This window comes from Ovis canadensis, chromosome 15, assembly GCF_042477335.2.
Source record: "Ovis canadensis isolate MfBH-ARS-UI-01 breed Bighorn chromosome 15, ARS-UI_OviCan_v2, whole genome shotgun sequence".
NCBI classification, from domain to species: Eukaryota; Metazoa; Chordata; class Mammalia; order Artiodactyla; family Bovidae; genus Ovis; species Ovis canadensis.
Window position 1 is genome coordinate 46,243,539 of NC_091259.1, and position 21,382 is coordinate 46,264,920.

General features: G+C 40.6%; 1 protein-coding gene across 1 annotated transcript in view; it reads left to right on the forward strand.

Moving 5' to 3' along the window:
- The first annotated feature begins 4,949 nt into the window (after positions 1 to 4,949).
- The window catches only part of RRAS2 (RAS related 2), a 95,316-nt gene continuing 78,883 nt past the window's right edge, over positions 4,950 to 21,382 (forward strand). The window contains exon 1 of the mRNA XM_069554325.1: positions 4,950 to 5,083. The gene's annotated coding sequence lies outside the window, so the exon portion shown is untranslated. The remainder of the gene's footprint in view (positions 5,084 to 21,382) is intronic.

Consider the following 21,382-nt stretch of genomic DNA (forward strand, 5'->3'; position numbering starts at 1 on the left):
GACATATTTTGATGCATTATCTCTAATTATATTCTTATATTCTTGGAAGCAATATTTCAGGGTCAGACAACACACACACATATAAAGTTTTACTCCAGAAGTTCTACAGAGCTTTTAAAACTCAATTTTATTTACTGTAAAAGCAACATTAGAACAGTAATAATGAATTCCTTAAAAGAAATATCATCCACAAATTCCTTTCTCTTACATATCAGTTGGTTTTATTTGCTCATTTTCCTGCCCATATGCAAAGAGGAGTTTTACATGATTGTGTTATACCTATGTTAGGCTATTACGATTCCCAGGAATCATTCTCACGTAGGAAGGGCCCCCAGAGAATCTGGTTTGAAGGTAGAAATTCCACAGGATTGGGGGAAATAGAAACTCCACTCTTGGAGGGTGCAGACAAGCTCTTGTGTACCCCAGGACCCAGGGATGGGAAAACTATTGGTCCAGATTACTCCTGTTTCAGCAGCGTTTTACAGCAAGGCATCTCAGAAGATGCTGGCCCCTCCCCTGCTCCAGCCAATAGACAGTGTGGAGAGGAAGGGTCATAGAGTCACATGGCACAGCATCGTTGTTAGGCTACTCAGCTCAGCAGGTGCTGTGAGTGATTCAGCTCCTTAAAAGTGATAATGGTAATGGAAAAGAATCTGAAAAAGAAAAAAACATAATATATATGTATATGTAAGCAACCAAACAACAATACACATACACACAACATATACACAGATAATTTTGCTTATGCCTGAAACATTATAAAACAATTAAATTCAATTAAAAATAGAAAAGGAATTTGAACTCCTGGGAGACTAAAAATAAAGTGAGTAGCTATTGCAGGTAGCTGGGTTCTTATGTATAGTATAATAACATAGATAAATTATATATCCTAGTTTCTGAATTATTATATCATAAGCATATAAAGACATCATGGGCTTCCCTTGTGGCTCAGATGATGAAGAATCTGCCTGCAATGCAGGAGACCTGGGTTCAATCCCTGGGTTGGGAAGATACCCTGGAGAAGGGAATGGCAACCCACTCCAGTTTTCTTGCCTGGAGATTCCATGGACAGAGGAGTCTGATGGGCTACATTTCAGGGGGTCGCAAAGAATCAGACTAGACTGAGCGACTAACACTTTCTTGTCACTTCATTTCATATCAAGACTTCATACTTATTCAGCCTAATATGGACATACTAGTTCATCCAGTGGATAGGCTGCAATTTGTTTAAGCCATCTGCTATAGTTAAACATTTAAATTTAGTGGTTTTAAAAACGAAACCAATTTGGAAAATTCTGTAATGAACAGCTTATCAGTATACATATTTACTTTTATTGGATTTTTTTCTCGGGTGTATCAATTAGTAATGTTTTTAGCAGCAAGGAAAAGATGGCTTCTCCAAATGGCCTTTAAAATAAGGGGTTATATTTCTCATAAAATAAGTTATTTGGAGGCAAGTGACTGCTGGCTTTGATTCCCTTGGCATTTTTTCTCAGGTTCACGTTCTCAGGAGGAAGAAAGAATATTGGTTCAGGTCTGCATTTTATTTTTCTCATCCCTGAATCACCCCTAGTAGATGCAGACTTATGTCTCTCTGGCTAGAATTGTATTACAAGGTCACTCATAAGTGCAAACGAGGCTACAAAACATCTTTCCAACCACTTTATTTGGAGGCAGCAAGGAAGAAAAGAGACAGTAGTGTGCATTAAGCCAGCCTTCCCAGTCCTGTCACAAGGGCTTCTCAAATGTGTGGAAGCTTCAGAGACCTTCCGCAAATAACATCTTGCCTGGAAACCTATTTGGAAAGCAGGTTAAAGTGGAGTCGCTTTAGTTGAAGTGAGGATGAGGGCTTACAGCCTTATGTGGTCAGCACCCCATCACCCAGTGGAAGGTATTTCCTGCTTTCCAACTGTCCAGCACTCATATCATCTTGCAGTTCATATCTGAGTTGTATGTTTGGGGGACTCCCCCATATGTGTGAGACTTGGGAGAGAATTCCTATCTCCTGCTGAGAAGCCAAAGACCCATATTCCTTCACCCCCACCTCCTGCTTTCTTGCAAAACCCAAGGCATGTGATTTAGGTTCAGGCAATCCGGCATCCTTTCCTATGTCTTTGAATCAGGAGCATGTGACAGTATGGGGGTGACTGAGGTCATTTTCCTCTCAGCAGCAGGGCCACATGGCCCGGACTCTGCTTGTTCTGAGGTGTGGTGTGGTTCCAGCTGCCTAGCCTGCTGGAATTCTCGTTTTCTGACTGTTTTTGGAACCTGGTTGTATAGCTTCCCATTGATTCTGTGAATCTCTGAGTTATTTCAGTGCATTGACTTTTGGCTTTAGATAGCCAGGGTTAATTTCTCTGGCTCACAGATCCAAACCCAGGCAAAAGCATCCTTTCATGGTAATCCCACGGACAATTCTGTGGAATTTCTAGGGTTGCAAGGAGCAGAGTTTAAAATCTGCTGCCTTAGGATTAATCCCTTGAACCAGAATTAAGGGACCAAGATAAAATGTAAAGTTTCTTGATAATTATTGCCAAAGAGGGTTCCAAAAGAATTGTGTAAATTTACTTAACCACAAACCCTGCATATTCTCATTGTTTTACTTTTTTCCTAGTATGATGGCAGAGAAATGACTCCTGTTAATGTTTTAATTTGCACATACTTGAAAATATGAAGCTAAACACATTTCCTTATGTTGACTTATGGTGGTATTTCTATTTATAGAAGAGGTCTGTTGATTCAAGCTTTAATTTCATGATACCAACTTCATATAACTTATATATTAATTATTTGAATACTTTCTCAAATATTTTTCTGTTTTATTTTCCTTTTGTTACTTTTCTTTATGCAGAAGCTTCACATTTTTAAATAGTAAAATCTGTTCATCTTTTCCTTTGTGATTTCTTCTTTTGCGTCAATGCTTGAAAAGTTACTATTCATCCAAAGATCTGATAAATAGTGAGTTCAATTTCCTGCCAGTCTTTCTGTGATTTGGCTTTCATATATTTAACTTTTTTATCCATCAGAGATGTATTTTTGAGTATTGTATAAAGATATGACTCTAAATGATCACACTGGGTTTCAGATTGATATGCTTTTGTGAATAAGTCAAGTCTCCGGGCTTTTCTTTTGCTTTGTCTTGGGTTTTGATAATACAAAGAATCTTGTTCAGGGAGCTGGGGCTTGTTATCAAGAGAAATGTGAGTAAAATGGAGAAAGAACTGTAGACAGTTGAGATAGAAACAGAGAGAGAGGGGGCACGTCTGAAAGAGAGACAGAAAAGTTGAAATAGAGATTGAAATAGAAACAAAGAGAAGTGAAGACTCATGGAGAAATGATGGTCTCTTCAGCAAGTGGTGTTAGCAAAGTTAGACAGCTTCATGTAAACCAATGTAGTTAGAAAATACTCTCACACCAAAACTAAACTCAAAATGGCTTAAAGACTTAAATATAAGACATGACACCATAAAACTCCTAGTGGAGAGCATAGGCCAAACATCATCTGACATTGTTTGGCAATTGTATGAACGTCTTCTCCATACCCTCTCTAGCATTTGTTACTTGTATGGACAAAAGGAATACTACTCAGCCATAGAAAAAGAATGAAATAATGCCATTTGCAGCAACGTGGGTGGACCTAGAGATTATCACACCAAGTGAAGTAAATCAGAAAGAGCAAGACTAAGAGGGAAAAAAAAGAAAGACTAATACCACAGATCACTTATATATGGAATCTAAAATATGGCACAAATGAACTTATTTATGAAACTGTAACAAACAGATATAGAAAACAAACTTACGGTTACCAAAGGGGAAAAGGAGTGGGAGAGGTATAAATTAGGAGTTTGGAATTAGCAGATATATATTACTAAATATAAAATAGATAAACAACAAGGACCTACTGTATGGTGCAGGGAACAATATTCAATATCCTATAATAAACCATAGTGGAAAAGAATATAAAAAAGAATATGTATACATATGTATAACTAAGTCACTTTATTGTACACCAGAAACTAACACAACATCGTAAATCAACTATACTTAACTTTAAAAAAAGAGAGAGAAAAAAGAGAAGTGAAAACTGAAAGGGCAAAACATCAAAGTAAAGAAAATGGGATCCAGTGTAGGAGAGGATTTGGATGTCTCTGGCCTGGAGATTGGCTTGGTGACCACTGAGGCTGGGGCACTGACTGGCAGAGGCTCAGACATTGTCAGGGGGCATCAGTGGGAGGTCTCCTTCTGCCACAACTACCCCATCCTGTTGTAGTCTGTTTATTGGGAACCCCAATTTCCCCACTGTTCTCCAGTTGGCTCCAGGTCTAGGGAATCTCAGGGGTCTAGGGGGAAAAGATCTTTCCTTTCTCCTATTCATAGTCTTCCTTCTCTCTGATCTGGCTTCAGGCAAGCATTCAAAGAAGGATAAGATCCTGAAGACCAGTCATCTAAAATGGGGGCTGTATAGTCTGAATATCTCTGACTAGTTCTGAAGCCCCATTATTATCCTTATCAGAGAGGTTGAGTAATGGTACCCATCAATAAAAAGTAGATGTGGGAGTCGAACCCTGGTCTTATCTAATTCCAAGTCTTGTGCTTCTTCCTCATGCATCAGGATATTGGACTTATCCCACATCTCCACTAAAAATTGTCTTCTCCAGAAACCCCTTTGTCTCTGCCTATCTGTATGTCATCTTCCCTTCACACCAGCCTATAGGGCTATTTCCCACCTCTGATTTCCTATAGCTCAGGCTTCACTAGGCACTGAGGCTTTGCTTTTAGGCCTCTCTTTAGTCTTGCCTAAATATTGTGGTATTTTTGTCTTGTCTCTTTAACTGAGTTATAACCTTGGACTGTATTTTATCCCTTTGGACTTTCTTGATTACTTCGCACTATGCTGCCCAACTATTGGCTCATTCATTCACTTAACAAATGTTTTCTCAGAAACCTCTATTTGCCAGGCACTGTGTGAGAGACTGCGAAGGCAAAACTAAATGTTTGTCAAAAAATATTTTCCAAGTCAGTTGTAATAGATTCCTGCCCTGTAGCACAGCCCCAGCTGCCGGGATGCTCCAGTCACAGAAAGGTATGAACCAACAGCTTCCTTACTGGTCCCTGTGCTCTGGCTTTGGCCTGAAAATCTGTGTAGAAGTGGCTTTGATGTTGCTCATTAGGGTACCTTCAGGCCTGGACCTTGGGGTATTATGACTCCCAAATATGATCCCTTTTTACTAAGCTCTTATCAAGGTTTGCATCTTCAATAGGTACCTTTTTAAGCTCTAGGTAGCTGTTGATATACCTTTTTTTTTGACATATTGCAATTTGCAGCTTTGTAGTTTATAGTTATAATATTTAATTCTAATAATAAATGTGTATGTGAGATGAGTAGCTCAAATAACTTTTTCCATATTCATTTTAAAGCAGTTTTTCACTAATTAACTTGCTTTTCTGGATGGATAATATACATTCACATGGTTCATAATTCAAAAAGTGCCAAACAGTATATACAAGAATACGTTTCTTTATATCCTTGTAGAAATAAAAAATCAGTGATTATGGGACTTCCCTTGTGGTCCAGTGGCTAAGATTCTGTGCTCCCAATGTAGGGGGCCTGGGATCCATCCCTGGGGATGGTCAGGGAGCTAGATCCCACATGCATTGTGCTAAGCTGCCTCAGTCATGTCTGACTCTTTGTGACTGTATTCACTGTAGCCCACCAAGTTCATCTGCCCTTGAGATTCTTTAAGCAAGATTATTGGAGTGGGTTGCCATGCCCTCCTAAAGGGGATATTCAGGACCCAGGGATTGAACCCACATCTCTTATGTCTCCTGGATTGGCAAGTGGATTCTTTACCACTAGCGTCACCTGGGAAGCCTCACATACCACAGCTAAATATCCCACATGCCGAAGAGCCCGTGTGCTGGAGCTAAGAACTTCTCAGGAGGTGGCTTAGTTGCTACATCATGTCCAGCTCTTGCAAATGCTTGGACTGTAGCCCGCTAGGCAGCTCTGTCCTTGGGATTTTCCAGGCAAGAATACTGGAGTGTGTAGCCATTTCCTTCTTCAGGGGATCTTCCTGACCCAGGGATCAAACCCCAGACTCCTACACTGCTACACTCCTACACTCCTACACTCCTATTCTTTACTGACTGAACTATCAGGGAAGCCCTGGTAAGAATGTGCCTGCCAATGCTGGAGATGCAAGAGTCTATGGATTCGATCCCTGCCATGGGAAGATCCTCTGGCATGGGAAATAACAACCTACTCCAGTCTTCTTGCCTGGAGGATCCCATGGACAGAGGAGCCTGGCGGGCTACAGTCCATGGGGCCACAAAGAGTCTGACACAACTGAGCCACTGAGTACATCTCCTTGTTTGAATGTACCTTGACTTATTTGATCAGTCTTGAATTAATGGACATTTAAGTTTTTCTTGCTATCTGCTATCACAAATAGTGTTTCAGTAAGTAACCTCATATTTGTTATTTTGTACATAAATATACCTGTTAAATAAGTTATTAGAATCAGACTTGATCAAAGGACATATAAATTTATGTGTGTGTTAGTCACTCAGTCATGTCTGACTCTTTGTGACCCCATGGACTGCAGCCTTCCAAGCTCCTCTGTCCATGGGATTCTCCAGGCAAGAATACTGGAGTAGGTTGCCATGCCCTTCACCAGGCATGTAAATTTATAGTTTTGCTAGATATTGCCCAATCCCAAAGAATGTTTATATGTTGGTTGGCATTCCCCTAGTAAAGCATATTTCTACTACAATGATTCTAGTGCAAGTAGTATATTTGGAAGGTTCAGGAAACACCAGAAAGCTGTGGGTGGGGGAGGGTGACACAGGGAGAGGAAGGCAACCATCAAAGGGCTGTATTATGAAGCCAACTACTACAGTGGGTGACTGAAACTTAATCCCACTTGGAAGTGATGAGAAATGGTGCAAAATGCTTGCTTCTGGATTTCCCTAAACAAAGGCGAGGAAGCTGACTCTCCCAAGAGTCATTGGCTGAAGGCTGCTCTGGGCGCATGGGAATATAAGATAGGAATAGAGAAGTAGGTGTTTCTTTGGTTTGGTTTTCTGGTAGCCAGAACAGACTTCTACAGCTCAGAAAACTCCATCAGGCAGAGATGAAATTCTTGGTGTACTGGGTCCTGAGTACATTGAAATTCCAGGATATGGACTGGGTTCAACTAGCAATGAATGAAAATTAGTTTCCCCTGTATTTTGCCTCACAGTGTTATCAAATACTTACCAATTGTATAGGTGAAAAATAATACTAATAAAACCAAAATTAGTGATTATGTAGTTTCAATTTTCAGGTCCATTATAATCCACACTGATTTTTAAAATAATTTAAAACTTACCATCTGACTAACATGTCTCTAACATGTTCCCATAAGTCATCACACTCTCATCCTACCCTATAAATAGGTGCTACAGTTATTCTTGTTTTAAAACAATAAAGAGATGAGTAAAGAGGTTTAGTGGCCTGCCCTAAACTACTCAGTTTGTCAGTGATGGGGATGGGATTTAATGTCAGATTTTCTCGCTGGAAAAATTTTCTAAATGGGATAAGACAAACCAGCTACTCAACCTCTCAGTTTCTTGATCTGTGGGCTTTCCTGGTGGCTCAGACAGTTAAGAATCTGCCCGTGATGCAGAAGACCTGGGTTCAATTCCTGGGTTGAGAAAATCCCCTGGGGAAGGAAATGGCAACCTACTCCAGTATTCTTGCCTGGAAAATTCCATGGAGAGAGGAGCCTGGCAGGCTATAGTCCATGGGGTCACAAAAAGTCGGACACAACTGAGCAACTAAAACTCACTTCTTGATCTGTAAATCAAAAAGTTGTGAACATCTATTGTTTGAGTCTTCTCAGCATCCATTCTCCATTCTTTGGATAGCATCAATATTATCACCTGGGAATTTGTCAGGATTGCCAGTTTTGGGTTTTATCCCAGATTTATTAAATCAGAAACTCTTGGGTTGGAGACCAGCAATCTGTTGTTGTTGTTGTTGTTGTTTTTTAACAAGCCCTCCAGGTGATTCTGATTTATGCTGAAGTTTGAGAAACACTGGCTGAGGGGAAGGGAAATAAGTGGAATCCATCTTGCCAACACCAGGGCAAACCCTGCTTAAGACTTGAGTCATATGGGACAAACACAAGCTGAAAGATATGAAGAGTGAAATAATTCTGATGAAAGAATTCTCTGAATGTAGTCATCCTTAAAGTTAGATCAATAGCTGTATCATTTCGTTACGTGAACCAATAAATTCTTTTAATTTCAGTTTGAGTTGGATTTCTGTCACTGACACCCAAACAAGTCCTGACTGTCAAGGAATCGTTCATTCCTCCTTGTATTTCCAAGTGGAGAGATTCTCCTTGAGCACTGGTTCTCAAAGTGTGGTCCCCAGATAAGCAATATCAGTATCACCAGGGAACTTGGTTAAAAATAAGATATCAGACCCTATAGGAGACCCAGTGAATCAGGGTTCTGGGGATGGAGCCCAGCAATCTGTGTTTTAATAAGCCCTATAGGTGATTCTGATGCCCACTGAAATTTTAAAATCACCAGATTAAGGCTCCTAGCCTCTCTCCTCATCCCTCGTTCATCCTTCTCCACGAAGCAGGTATGACTTCTATTTAACTGTCTACTTGAATTCGGAAGAATGATCTAGGCATGCTCAGTTTAATTCCTCCCTTTGTTTCCTTTGCGAGCCAGCCTAACTAAAGAAGGCAGTTAATCTATGCTCTCTGTATGTGCTATGAGTTTTATGGAGGCAGAGCTCCATTAGATGAGGCCTGTAGTTTTTCTAGCCCTGCCTGTAACTCACTGGTACACTTATTCTGGGAGCAGTGTAAGCAAGCCTATTTGACATCTAAGCTATATCCTCCAGTCTATGTCTTATCAGTAATAAAGCTGACCTTTGGATCTCCCTCTATTGGTTCTCTGTGTCCTACTTCTCAATTGGTTCAAAACTTGGGTGGGGAAGCAGGCTGTTATTTATTGGGTCCCCTAATGCCCCAACACTGAGTAATATAGGAGGCAGTCAAGCCCCTTTCCTCTCTAGCATTTAGGACCACGTGTCTCACACTGTTACTCCAGGGCTCCTGAGTTTTCCAAAAAGAAAACCTTGTTTGTTCTGACCAGCCCACTGGTGTTGTAGTTGCAGGAGACAGAAGTATCCCATGCCTATTGGGGAACAGGAGAGACGATTGCAATCACAAAGCATTTCCTTTCAGGTCTCTCCTGAAACTGTAATTCTGTAGGGGCAGGAACAGAGCCTAGAAACCACTGCCTTAAAAAAACAAAACAAAACAAAAAACACTTTGTAGAAGCTGTCTGTTGTGGTTCAGTCACTGAGTTGTGTCCAACTCTTTGCAATGCCATGGTCTGTAGCCCACCAGGCTCCTCTGTCCATGGGATTTTCCAGGCAAGAATACTGGAGTAAGGGTTGCCATTTCCTTTTCCAAGGAATCTTCCAAGCCCAGAGATCAAACCCAGGTCTCCTGCATTGGCAGGCATGTTCTTTACCACTGAGCCACCAGAGAAGCCAGGAACTGTCCACCTTGCCTTATTAGCAGGTTCTACCAGCTGTCTAACCTAAATTTATATAGCTGCATTTGAAGTTGTGTCCTTCTGTTCTGGAGGCTAGATATGTCTTGTTGTTAGGTTGCTAAGTTGTGTCCGACTCTTTTTACAACTCCATGGAATGTAGCCCACCAGGCTCCTCTGTCCATGGAATTTTCCAAGCAATAATACAGGAGTGGGTTGCCATTTCCTTCTCCAGGGATCTTCCCAACCCAGGAATTGAACCCACATTTCTTGTCTTGGCAGGCAGAATCTTACTGAGCCACCTGGGAAGTCTGGCCCCCGCCAAAAAAAAAAAAAATTTCAGCCCACTGCATTTGTCAGAAATGTCTTAGCTTGTTCAAAAGAAGGGAGAACTTCTCTCTTCTACTCTTTGGTCTTTCCTGAATTGTTTACAAATCTTTAAAACAGCCATAGTCTCTGTTCTGGTAAGGGGTGTGGGTGAAAGAGAAAGCTGTTTGGAGCCCTATAAACCAGACCTGGGTGCTAAGGAAGCTCAATTTTCAGGGCTCAGTCTCCATTGAGGATCAGGCATTCTTCTCTTTGGAAAGCTGCTGCGGGGAAGAAAGAGGGAAAGCAGCCATCACAGTTCAACCTGAATGATGGAGGACCATGTAGTATTTTTCTATATATTGACCCTGAGTCTCAGTCTTCCCAGAATAGTTAATTATCCCAGATTATCTAACTACCACTTATTTTTACATTGTTCAATCACATATGTACAGCTATTTTACAAAATTAGATCCTATATGTACAATTTTGGCTGCTGGTTTGCCCATATCATTAAAGATTATTCATAAATGTCATCTTACTAAAGACCTATATATAGAAAACTATAAAACACTGGTGAAATAAGTTAAAGAGGACACTAATAGATGGAGAGATAGATCATGTTCATGGATCGGAAGAATCAATATAGTGAAAATGAGTATACTATCCAAAGCAATCTATAGAGTCAATACAATCCCTATCAAGCTACCATCAGTATTTTTCACAGAGCTAGAACAAATAATTTCACAACTTGTATGGAAATACAAAAAACCTCAAATAGCCAAAGCAATCTTGAGAAAGAAGAATGGAACTGGAGGAATCAACCTGCCTGACTTCAGGCTCTACTACAAAGCCACAGTCATCAAGACAGTATGGTACTGGCACAAAGACAGAAATATAGATCAATGGAACAAAATAGAAAGCCCAGAGATAAATCCATGCAACTACAGACACTTTATCTTTGACAAAGGAGGCAAGAATATACAATGGAGAAAATACAATCTCTTTAACAAGTGGTGCTGGGAAAACTGGTCAACCACTTGTAAAAGAATGAAACTAGAACACTTTCTAACACCATACCCAAAAATGAACTCAAAATGGATTAAAGATCTAAATGTAAGACCAGAAACTATAAAACTCCTAGAGGAGAACAGAGGCAAAACACTCTTTGACATAAATCACAGCAGTATCCTCTATGACCCACCTCCCAGAATATTGGAAATAAAAGCAAAGATAAACAAATGTGACCTAATTAAACTTAAAAGCTTCTGCACAACAAAGGAAACTATAAGCAAGGTGAAAAGACAGCCTTCAGAATGGGAGAAAATAATAGCAAATGAAGCAACTGACTAACAACTGATCTCAAAAATATACAAGCAACTCCTGCAGCTCAATTCCAGAAAAATAAACAACCCAATCAAAAAATGGGCCAAAGAACTAAATAGACATTTCTCCAAAGAAGACATACAGATGGCTAACAAACACATGAAAAGATGCTCAACATCACTCATTATCAGAGACATGCAAATAAAAATCACAATGAGGTACCATTTCATGCCAGTCAAAATGGCTGCGATCCAAAAGCCTACAAGCAATAAATGCTGGAGAGGGTGTGGAGAAAAGGGAACTCTCTTACACTGTTGGTCGGAATGCAAACTAGTACAGCCACTATGGAGAACAGTGTGGAGATTCCTTAAAAAAACTGGAAGTAGAACTGCCTTATGACCCAGCAATCCCACTGCTAGGCATACACACTGAGGAAACCAGAATTGAAAGAGACACATGTACCCCAATGTTCATCGCAGCACTGTTTATAATAGCCAGAACATGGAAGCAACCTAGATGTCCATCAGCAGATGAATGGATAAGAAAGCTGTGGTACATATACACAATGGAGTATTACTCAGCCGTTAAAAAGAATACATTTGAGTCAGTTCTAATGAGGTGGATGAAACTGGAGCCTATTATACAGAGTGAAGTAAGCCAGAAAAAGAAACACCAATATAGTATACTAATGCATATATATGGAATTTAGAAAGATGGCAACGATAACCCTGTATGCAAGACAGCAAAAGAGACACAGATGTATAGAACAGTCTTTTGGACTCTGTGGGAGAGGGCGAGGGTGGGATGATTTGGTAGAATAGCACTGAAACATGTATAATATCATATAAGAAATGAATCACCAGTCCAGGTTCAGTGCAGGATACAGGATGCTTGGGGCTGGTGCACTGGGGTGACCCAAAGGGATGGTACGGGGAGGGAGGTGGGAGGGGGGTTCAGGATTGGGAACACGTGTACACTCATGGCAGGTTCATGTTGATATATGGCAAAACCAATACAAAAGTAATTAGCCTCCAATTAAAATAAATAAAATTAAAAAAGAAAGAAATAGAGATTGGACTCCATTAAAATAAAAAACTTGGGCATCAAACAGTGAAAAGCCATAGAAAATATATTTGAAAATGAAATATCTGATAAGGGTTTGATATCCAGAATATAGAAACAACTTCTACAACTGAACAACAAGAAAGCAAACAACCTAGTTAAAAAATAGGCATTGACTCAAACAGATACTTCTCCAAAGAATATACACAAATAGCAGGTATATGAAAATCTGCTCAATATCATTAGTCATTTTTTGTTTTTTAGTTGTATAGTCGCAACCCCGTGGACTATCTTGCCAGGTTCTCCTGTTTGTGGACTTTCCCAGGCAGGAAAACTGGAGTGGGTTGCCTTTTCCTTCTCCAGGGAATATTCCCAACCTAGGGATAGAACTCACATCTCCAGCCTTGCAGGCATATTCTTTACCACTGAGCCACCAGGGAAACCCCATTAATCATTGCAAGTGAAGTCACTCAGTTGTGTCCGACTCTTTGTGACCCCATGGACTGTAGCCTACCAGGCTTCTCCATCCGTGGGATTTTCCAGGCAATAGTACTGGAAGTAGTACTTCCAGTACTGGGTTGCCATTTCCTTTTCCAGGGGATCTCCCTGACCCAGGGATCGAACCTGGGTCTCCTGCATTGCAGACAGACGCTTTACCCTCTGAGGCAAATGCAAACCAAAACTACAATGAGATACCACTTTATATCTTCTAGGATGGTTATTATCTAAAAAAAAAAAAAAAGAAAATAACAAATGTTGATGAAGATGTGGAGAAATTGAAACTCTCACATCGCTGGTGGAAGTGTAAAATTGTATAGCTGCTATGGAAAAGTTTGGCAGTTCCTCAAAAAGTTAGACATAAAATTACCATTTGATCCAGCAATTCCATTCCTAGGCATATACCCAAAAGACTTAAAAACAGGAACTCAGGTATTCGTACATGAATGTTCATAGTGGCATTATTCTTAATAGCAAAAAACTAGAAACAAGACAGAAGTTCATCAACAGAGATGAATGGATAAACAAACAGTAGAATATTCATCCAATAGGATACTATTCAGCCCTAAAGAGGAATGAAGCATAAATATGTTCTACAATAGGCAGGAGCCTTGAAACATTATAAATGAAATAAACCAGACACTGAAGGACAAATGTTGTATGATTATGCTTCTATGAAACATCTAAAAATAGGAAAATTCATAGAATCAGAAAGATTAGAGGTTATCAGGGGCTGGGGATAGGAGAGAATGGGAAATTTCAAAACAAGCAAAAAAAGATAGATACAGAAAAATGAAAAGTGGAAAATAACCTAGGATAACTGAATATCCTGCTGTTCTTTCTTTTTGAAAAATTTATTCATAATGATTAAGTACAAAACTTTGGAGTACAGACCTTATGGGTTCAAACAGGCACACTCTGCCATTAAGTAACTGTGTGACACCTCTGTGCCAAAGCTTTTTTTAAAAAAATACAATAGAACCTACTTTAGTTAGTTGATTTGTGGATGAAATTGGATAATATGTTTTAGGTGAGTAGCACAGTGCCAGGCTCATGGTAAATCCTCAGTAACTGGTAGCTTATGGAATTATACATACTGATTTGTATCCTACTCTTCATTTCCCTATATAAATAAAAATTATTTTTAATGGTTACATAGTACTCTATACTATTCTATTCTATATTCTCTACTATGGTTATAGCATTGTTTATTTAAATCCCTGTTGTTGAATATTTAGGTGGGTTTTGATTTTTTACTATTTAAACAAATGTGAGAGCAGACACCCTTGCTTGATTCTTCCTGGCAGCCATGCCTGAGAAGAGTGGTCTGACTTTGGCCCTGGTTAGCCTTGTAGGCTCTTGTGTTCCCAAGGGAGTGCACTACATTGAGTCAGGTCCCCAGGCTGGGTTCTGAGTTCTAGTCATGCTTCTGCTCTGTCTCCAGGTGATGGTGGTGAGGACAGTTTTCTATCTGGGCCTTTGCTTCCCCATCTATAAAACGAGAGCATTAGAGGGAGTAACCTCAGGATGCTTTTTCTGCTTTAAGGCTCTGTGATTCTCTGATGATCTTCCCCTGAGCTGTGGGTTCCTCCAGCTCTGTTATGGCCTTCCTTAGGGCTGTGTGTGTACACGCTCCAGCCTGTGTTTCAGTTTCTATTCTTAGCAAGGTGATCTTTAAACAAGGAATAGATTTGTGCGTCTGTCTCATCTCAGATGCATGCAGCTCCTGCTGGGTGCAGTCACCAGCCATTCATTCATGTTAGAAGCAGGAGTCCATTAAGGAAGAAAGTGGATGATGGCTCTTCCATCAGCCATGATGAGGATCGAATACACTCTGATTTGGGGGTTGGTCCCTTTTTGGTCACCAGGCATGGTCTCTATCTGACTCAGCTGTAGATGAGGTCAGGGGAATCCTGGTTTCAGCACCTCCCTCTCCACTCCACCCCCAAATCCTTTCTCTGGGATGGGCCAGGAATGGTATTTCGGCAATGGTTGTTTTTGGAGATGATGAGTAACCAACATTCCAGCTGAAAGGGTCATTGTTTGTTCTGAAAAAAAGAGTGGACATGGATGAGTCCACTCCTTTCCAAGAGTTCCCAGTTGTGGTGGTGTCTCAGAGTCCATCTGGGTATTTAAATACACAAATTCACATTCTTGGTCTGCAAGTATTCTCTGTTTACCAAGTCTGGGGAGGAGTCTAGGTTCTTCATTTTAAGACACTACAGGGGACTCAAACGTGCATTCTAGATGGAGAACTTTGGCATATAGTAGTAGGATTTGCAAACTCTGAAAGGTCACCAAGGCCAGGCAGGTAACATCCAATGGCTAGGGTATGATCTAAGAGTGCTGATCACTCTGAAGGACAGGAACATACCGTCTTTCAAGGGCAGCCTGTACTTACCTTTAGCCATTGTCTTATGATAATACTGGCCCAGTGTTGGTAGATAATCCATTTAATTTTTTCAGGAAGAGTTAGAAATCTAGATTTGTTTGTTAAAAATTCTAAATTCAAATATCGGCAACCAATTCAAAAATTAAAAAACTTCTAATTGTGGGCCAAAACATATCTGACTCTGATTTAGCCAAATCTGACTCTGAATCTGCCCACTGAAGTCTCTTGGCAAACTTTTAGCGAGACCATCACTCAACTTAAGTCAGAAGAATACAATCAACAGCTCTCGTGATTGGCACCATCACGTTGTCTCCGTGCTGTGAGGTCTGTGGGATTCTGGATAACATCCAGCTTGGCATGGGGCAAAGTGCTCTGAGCACAGCAGTCAGGAGACATATCCTGCTGACAACTTGCTAGGTGACACTGGGAAGAAATTCTTTCCCTATTCACAGGATTTCTTCTGGTAAGTTAAGGGGGATGATCTCTAGTGTTCTTTCCAAGGTTTTGAGGATTCTTCTAATGAAGATTTATATATTTACCTATTGTCTTCTGGCTACATGAGAAAGAAATTTTTAAAATTAAGATGAAAAGTCATCTTTAATTGGTATGAATGACAACTAGTTCTTTCTCTGCCAAATATCAGTACAATACCAGTGATTTGTTTTTGCAGGGGAATTTCTTTTTGCTGTAGGCTGTTGGGATATTTTCTGGGAGCAAGAAAGCACTTTGGAACAGAAGGTCTATGTGGAGTGAGCATGTGGGCTTCTTGCTTGCTGAACACTTGACTCTGAGTTAAATTTTTTTTTTTAAATAAAGGTATAGTGTTGATAGGAATATTTTGAAGTAAAAAGACATTTCCTTAGTAGCTCAAATAAAACCCTGCAATTGAATCTCTTATCCTCACAGCTTTGAGATTTAATTCATATGCCATAAAATTCACTTTAAGAAGTATACAATTCAATGTTTTTTAGTGCACTTACAGAATTGTGCAACCATCACAGCTATCTAATTCCAGAATATTTCATATCTCCAAGAAGAAACCCCATACCCATTATTAGTCACAGAGAATTTCCTCCTCAGTCCTAGCAACTACTAATCTACTTTCTGTCTCTCTAGATTTTCCTATCCTGGACCTTTCATACATATGGAAATATATAATATGTGGTCTTTCATGACTGGCTTCTTTCACTTAACATAGTTTTCAAGATTCATCCACGTTGTAGCATGTATCAGTACTTCATTCCTTTTTATTGCTAAGTAATATTCCATTGTATGAATGTCCTACATTTTATTTATCTGTTCATCAGTTGATGGATAATTAATTCTACTTTTTGGCTATTATAAGTAATGCTGCTATAACTTTACACTTACAGGTTTTTATATTGACATGTTTTAATTTATCTTGTGCATATAACTTAAGGGTGGAACTTCCGGGCTGTATGGCAGCTCTGTGTTTAACTTTTTGAGGAAATGCCAGATTGTTTTCCAAAGCAGCAGCACCATTTAACAGTCTAACCAGCAGTGTATGAGGGATTCAGTTCCTCTATATACCTGTCAGCATTTGTCATTTTTTTATTATAGTTATCCTAGTGTTTATGGGGTCGCACAGAGTTGGACACGACTGAAGCGACTTAGCAGCAGCAGCAGCAGTGGGTATTAAGTGGTACCTCATTGTAATTTTGACTCTGTAGTTGAATCTCTTCTTAACTGGCCTGACCTTGGTTATACATCAGCTAATTACTGTGGCCAGTAGAGGTTGATAATCTTAACTGAACTAGAGTAAATCCCTGCAGGGGGAAGTCAGTCACTCCCAAACTACCTAAGGAAAATTAGGAGACACAGTATGAAAGAAAGGAGAAATGGATGCCTGGGAGGCAACAAATACATGTTTCTATTGGATGGGTTTGCTTTCTTGGTTTCAGTGTTGAAATTGTGCTATACACAGAGATTGTAGTGGTATAGAATAGGAAGGAAAGAAAATCTTGGTCAGGACTCAGGCAGAGAAGAAGCTCAACAAATAAGCATTGAAATAGATCCTACTGAAAATAAGTTTCTCCCTGAAAACTGTAGTTACTGGACACATGTGCACACCAGCTTGGATTCATTACCACTTTATCCTCTTCTTCTTTTATTGATCAAACTATCTTCAGGTCCAGACCCCCCGGAGTGCTCCTTTGCCAGATGCAGAGTCATAAAATACTAAGGAACTTGTTACCTTAGGATCAACACCTGATTCCCCCAGTCTTAATAGCTGCAAATGGTATAGCTATGCTTTGGCTTCCCAGGTGGTGCAGTGGTAAAGAATCTGCCAGCAAATACAGGAGATGCAAGAGACATGGGTTTGTTCCCTGGGTCAGGAAGACCCTTTGGCATAAGAAAAGGCAACCCACTCCAGTATTCTTACCTGGAAAATTCCATGGACAGAGGAGCCTGGTGTGTTACAGGCCATGAGGTCACAAAGAGTTGTACTTGACTGAGCCCACCACCACCCCCCCACACACATACACAGACACATAGCTATGTTGTTATTGTTTTTTCCTTTCTTTTGGCTGTGCTGTGTGGCATGTGGGATCTTGGTTCCCCAACTGGTATTGAACCCATGTACCCTGCATTGGATGAGTGGGGTCTTAGCCACTGAACCACCAGGGAAGTCCCTACATGCTTTTCTTTTTTTTTTCCCTCAGGGATTAACTTTTTTTCTTTTGGATATTTTTGAGATCTGATAAACTTTTCTGATTGTCATGTCTTCTTGAAAGGAAAGCTTTTGGATTGTATGTTAGAAGGGAAGGAAAGCCGCATAAAGAGGACTCACTGATTATCTTTTTGGTCCTGAAAGATTATAAGAAATTCCAGGGCTAGAGAGACACTGAGAGAAGCATAACTAGCCCTTTTTCAGCATTTCCTTGACATGGGTTAGTCTTCCTTTTCTCTTTCCTGTTTTTCTTTCTTTTACATTGCTCATACTGTCTGCATCGTGACTTTTCTGACCACTACTGCTGTGTAAAACATATCCCCCTCCTCTGGAAAACAGGGGGTGCCTAAGACAACCACTGTATCGCACTAACAAAGAGATTTGGCAGCTAAATGCCATGCCTGACCCTAGACTGGATTCTGTACTAGAAGGGAAAAAATGCTCTAAAGCACATTATTGAATCAACTGACAAAACTGAAATATAAATGGTAGACAAAAGTATTCACACCAATGCTAGATTTACTAATGTTGATATGTACTGTGGTTATCTGAGAGAATATCCTTGTTCTTAGGAGGTACACACTGAAGCACTTAGGGATAAAGGGCCATAATGCCAGTAACCTATCCTTAAATAGTTCAAAAATTCATTTGAATGTAAGAATTATATATACACACATACATTTATCATAAAATATTTTATATTTGCTGTGCTGGGTCTTTGTTCCAACATTCGCGCTTTCTCTAGTCGCAGTGCACAGGCTTTCCATTGAGATGACTTCTCTTGTTGTAGAGCATGGGCTTCGTAGTTGTGGTGCATGTGCTTAGTTCCCCTGAGGCATGTGGAATCCTCCTGGACCAGTCCCCTGTACTGACAGGTAGACTCTTAACCACTGGACCACCAGGGAAGTCCTATTCTAAATTAATATAAATAACTATATCATATATATATATATATATATGAAAGAGAAAAGCAGAGATAGACAGGGGAGAATGATGAAATGGGATAAAATGCTCACATAGTTGAATCTGGGTAACGGCGTATGGGTGTTCTTTATAGACTGAGTAAGTGAAAGTCGCTCAGTCGTGTCCGACTGTTTGCTACCCAATGGAATCTACAGTCCATGGAATTCTCCAGGTCAGAATGCTGGAATGTAGCCTTTTTCTTCTCCAGGGGATCTTCCCAACCCAGTGATCAAACCCAGGTCTCCCACACTGCAGCCACATTTTTTTTACCAGCTGAGCCACAAGGGAAGTTTGTATTTATAGACTAAAATTATTCCCAAATAAAAAGTTTAAAAACCACAACCAGTTTACTGATTTGTTTTGCACATACTTTTGTAGGTCAGGAAGGGCTAACCTGGGTAGCTCTTTTTTTTTTTTTTAAATGTATTTATTATTGGCTGTGCAGGGTCTTAGTTGCTGCTCAATCTTTTCTCTAGTTGCATCAGGCGGGGCAACTCTCTAGTTACAGTGTGCAAGCTTCTCTTTGCCGAGGCTTCTCTTGTTGCGGGGCACTGGTTCTAGGGTGCACAGGCTTCAGTAGTTGTGGCTCCCCGGGCTCTAGAGCACCAGCTCAATAGCTGTGACGCAGGGGCTTAGTTGCTCCATGGCATGGGTGATCTTCCTGGATCAGGGTTTGAACCCATGTCTCCTGCATTGGCAGGAGGGTACTTTTACCACTGCACCACCAGGGAAGCCACTGGGTAGCTCTTGCTCGGGGTCTTTTGCAGCCAGATACTAGTAGGGGCAGCAGTCACCGGAAGGCTGGACAGAGCTGGGGTTAAGGTATCTCACATGGCTGGCAGTTGATGCTGGCTGTCAGCTAGGAGCTCAGTTCAGTTCAGCCGCTCAGTCGGGTCCGACTCTTTGCGATCCCATGGACTGCAGCATGCCAGGCCTCCCTGTCCAACTCCCAGAGCTTGCTCAAACTCAATGTCCATCGAGTCGGTGATGCCATCTAACCATCTCATCCTCTGTTGTCCCCTTCTCCTTCTGCCTTCAGTCTTCAATGAGTCAGTTTTTCACATCAGGTGGCCAAAGTATTGGAGCTTCAGCTTTAGCATCAGTCCTTCCAATGAGTATTCAAGACTGATTTCCTTGAGGATTGATTGGTTTGATCTCCTTGCTGTCCAAGGGACTCTCAAGAGTCTTCTCCAACACCATAGTTCCAAAGCATCAATCCTTTGGCACTCAGCCATTTTTATGGTCCAACTCTCACATCCATACATGACTACTGGAAAAACTATAGCTTTGACTAGATAGACCTTTGCTGGCAAAGTAATGTCTCTGCTTTTTAATATGCTGTCTAGGTTGGTCATAGCTTTTCTTCCAAGGAGCAAGCATCTTTTAATTTCATGTCTACAGTCACCATCTGCAGTGATTTTGGAGCCCAAAAACATAATCTATTTGCCATGAAGTGATGGGACCAGATGTCATGATCTTAGTTTTTTGAATGTTGAGTTTTAAGCCAGCCTTTTCACTTTCTTCTTTCACTTTCATCAAGAGGCTCTTTAGTTCCTCTTCACTTTCTGCCATAAGGGTGGTGTCATCTGTGTATCTGAGGTTGTTGATATTTCTCCTGGCAATCTTGATTCCAGCTTGTGCTTCATCCAGCCAGGCATTTCACATGATGTACTTTGCATATAAGTTAAATGAGCAGGGTGACAATATACAGCCTTGATGTATAATCTGTTGTTCCATGTCCAGTTCTAACTGTTGCTTTTTGACCTGCATACAGATTTCTCAGGAGACAGGTAAGGTTGTCTGGTATTCCCATCTCTTGAAGAATTTTCCACAGTTTGTTGTGATCTACACAGAGAAAGGCTTTGGAGTAATCAATAAAGCAGATTTTTTGCTGGAATTCTCTTGCTTTTTCTATGATCCAACTGATGTTGGCAATTTAATCTCTGGTTCCTCTGCTTTTTCTAAATCCAGCTTGAACATCTGGAAGCTCATGGTTCTCATGCTGTTGAAGTCTGGCTTGGAGTATTTTGAGCATTTCTTTGCTAGCATGTGAGATGAGTGCAATTGTGTGGTAGTTTGAACATTCTTTGGCAGTGCCCTTCTTCGGGAATGAAAATTGACCTAGACTGACTGAGCTAGTTGTACAGTTGGACCTTTGACTGGCATGCTTACATGTGGCCTCTCTAGCATGGCAGCCTCAGGGTAGCAAACTTCTTACATTGTTTCTCCCAGAGTGAGAATCCCAAGAGAACAGGTGGAAGCCACATGGCCTCTTCTGACCTAGACTTGGAAGGTATACAGCATCATTTCTGCTGCATTCTACTGGTTCCAAGAGAGCCACTGGGTTGTGTCCAGGAACTTGGAGTCATGTTCCAAAACTGCCATAAATGCTTACTACATGCCAGGCACTGTTTTATGTGCTTTATATATATTAACTCATTTGATTCTTACTAAAAAACACTTTGGGCTTCCCTTGTGGCTCAGTGGTAAAGAATCCGCCTGCAATGCAGGAAACCTGGGTTTGATCCCTGGGTTGGGAAGATCCCCTGGAGAAGGGAAAGGTTACCCACTCCAGTATTCTG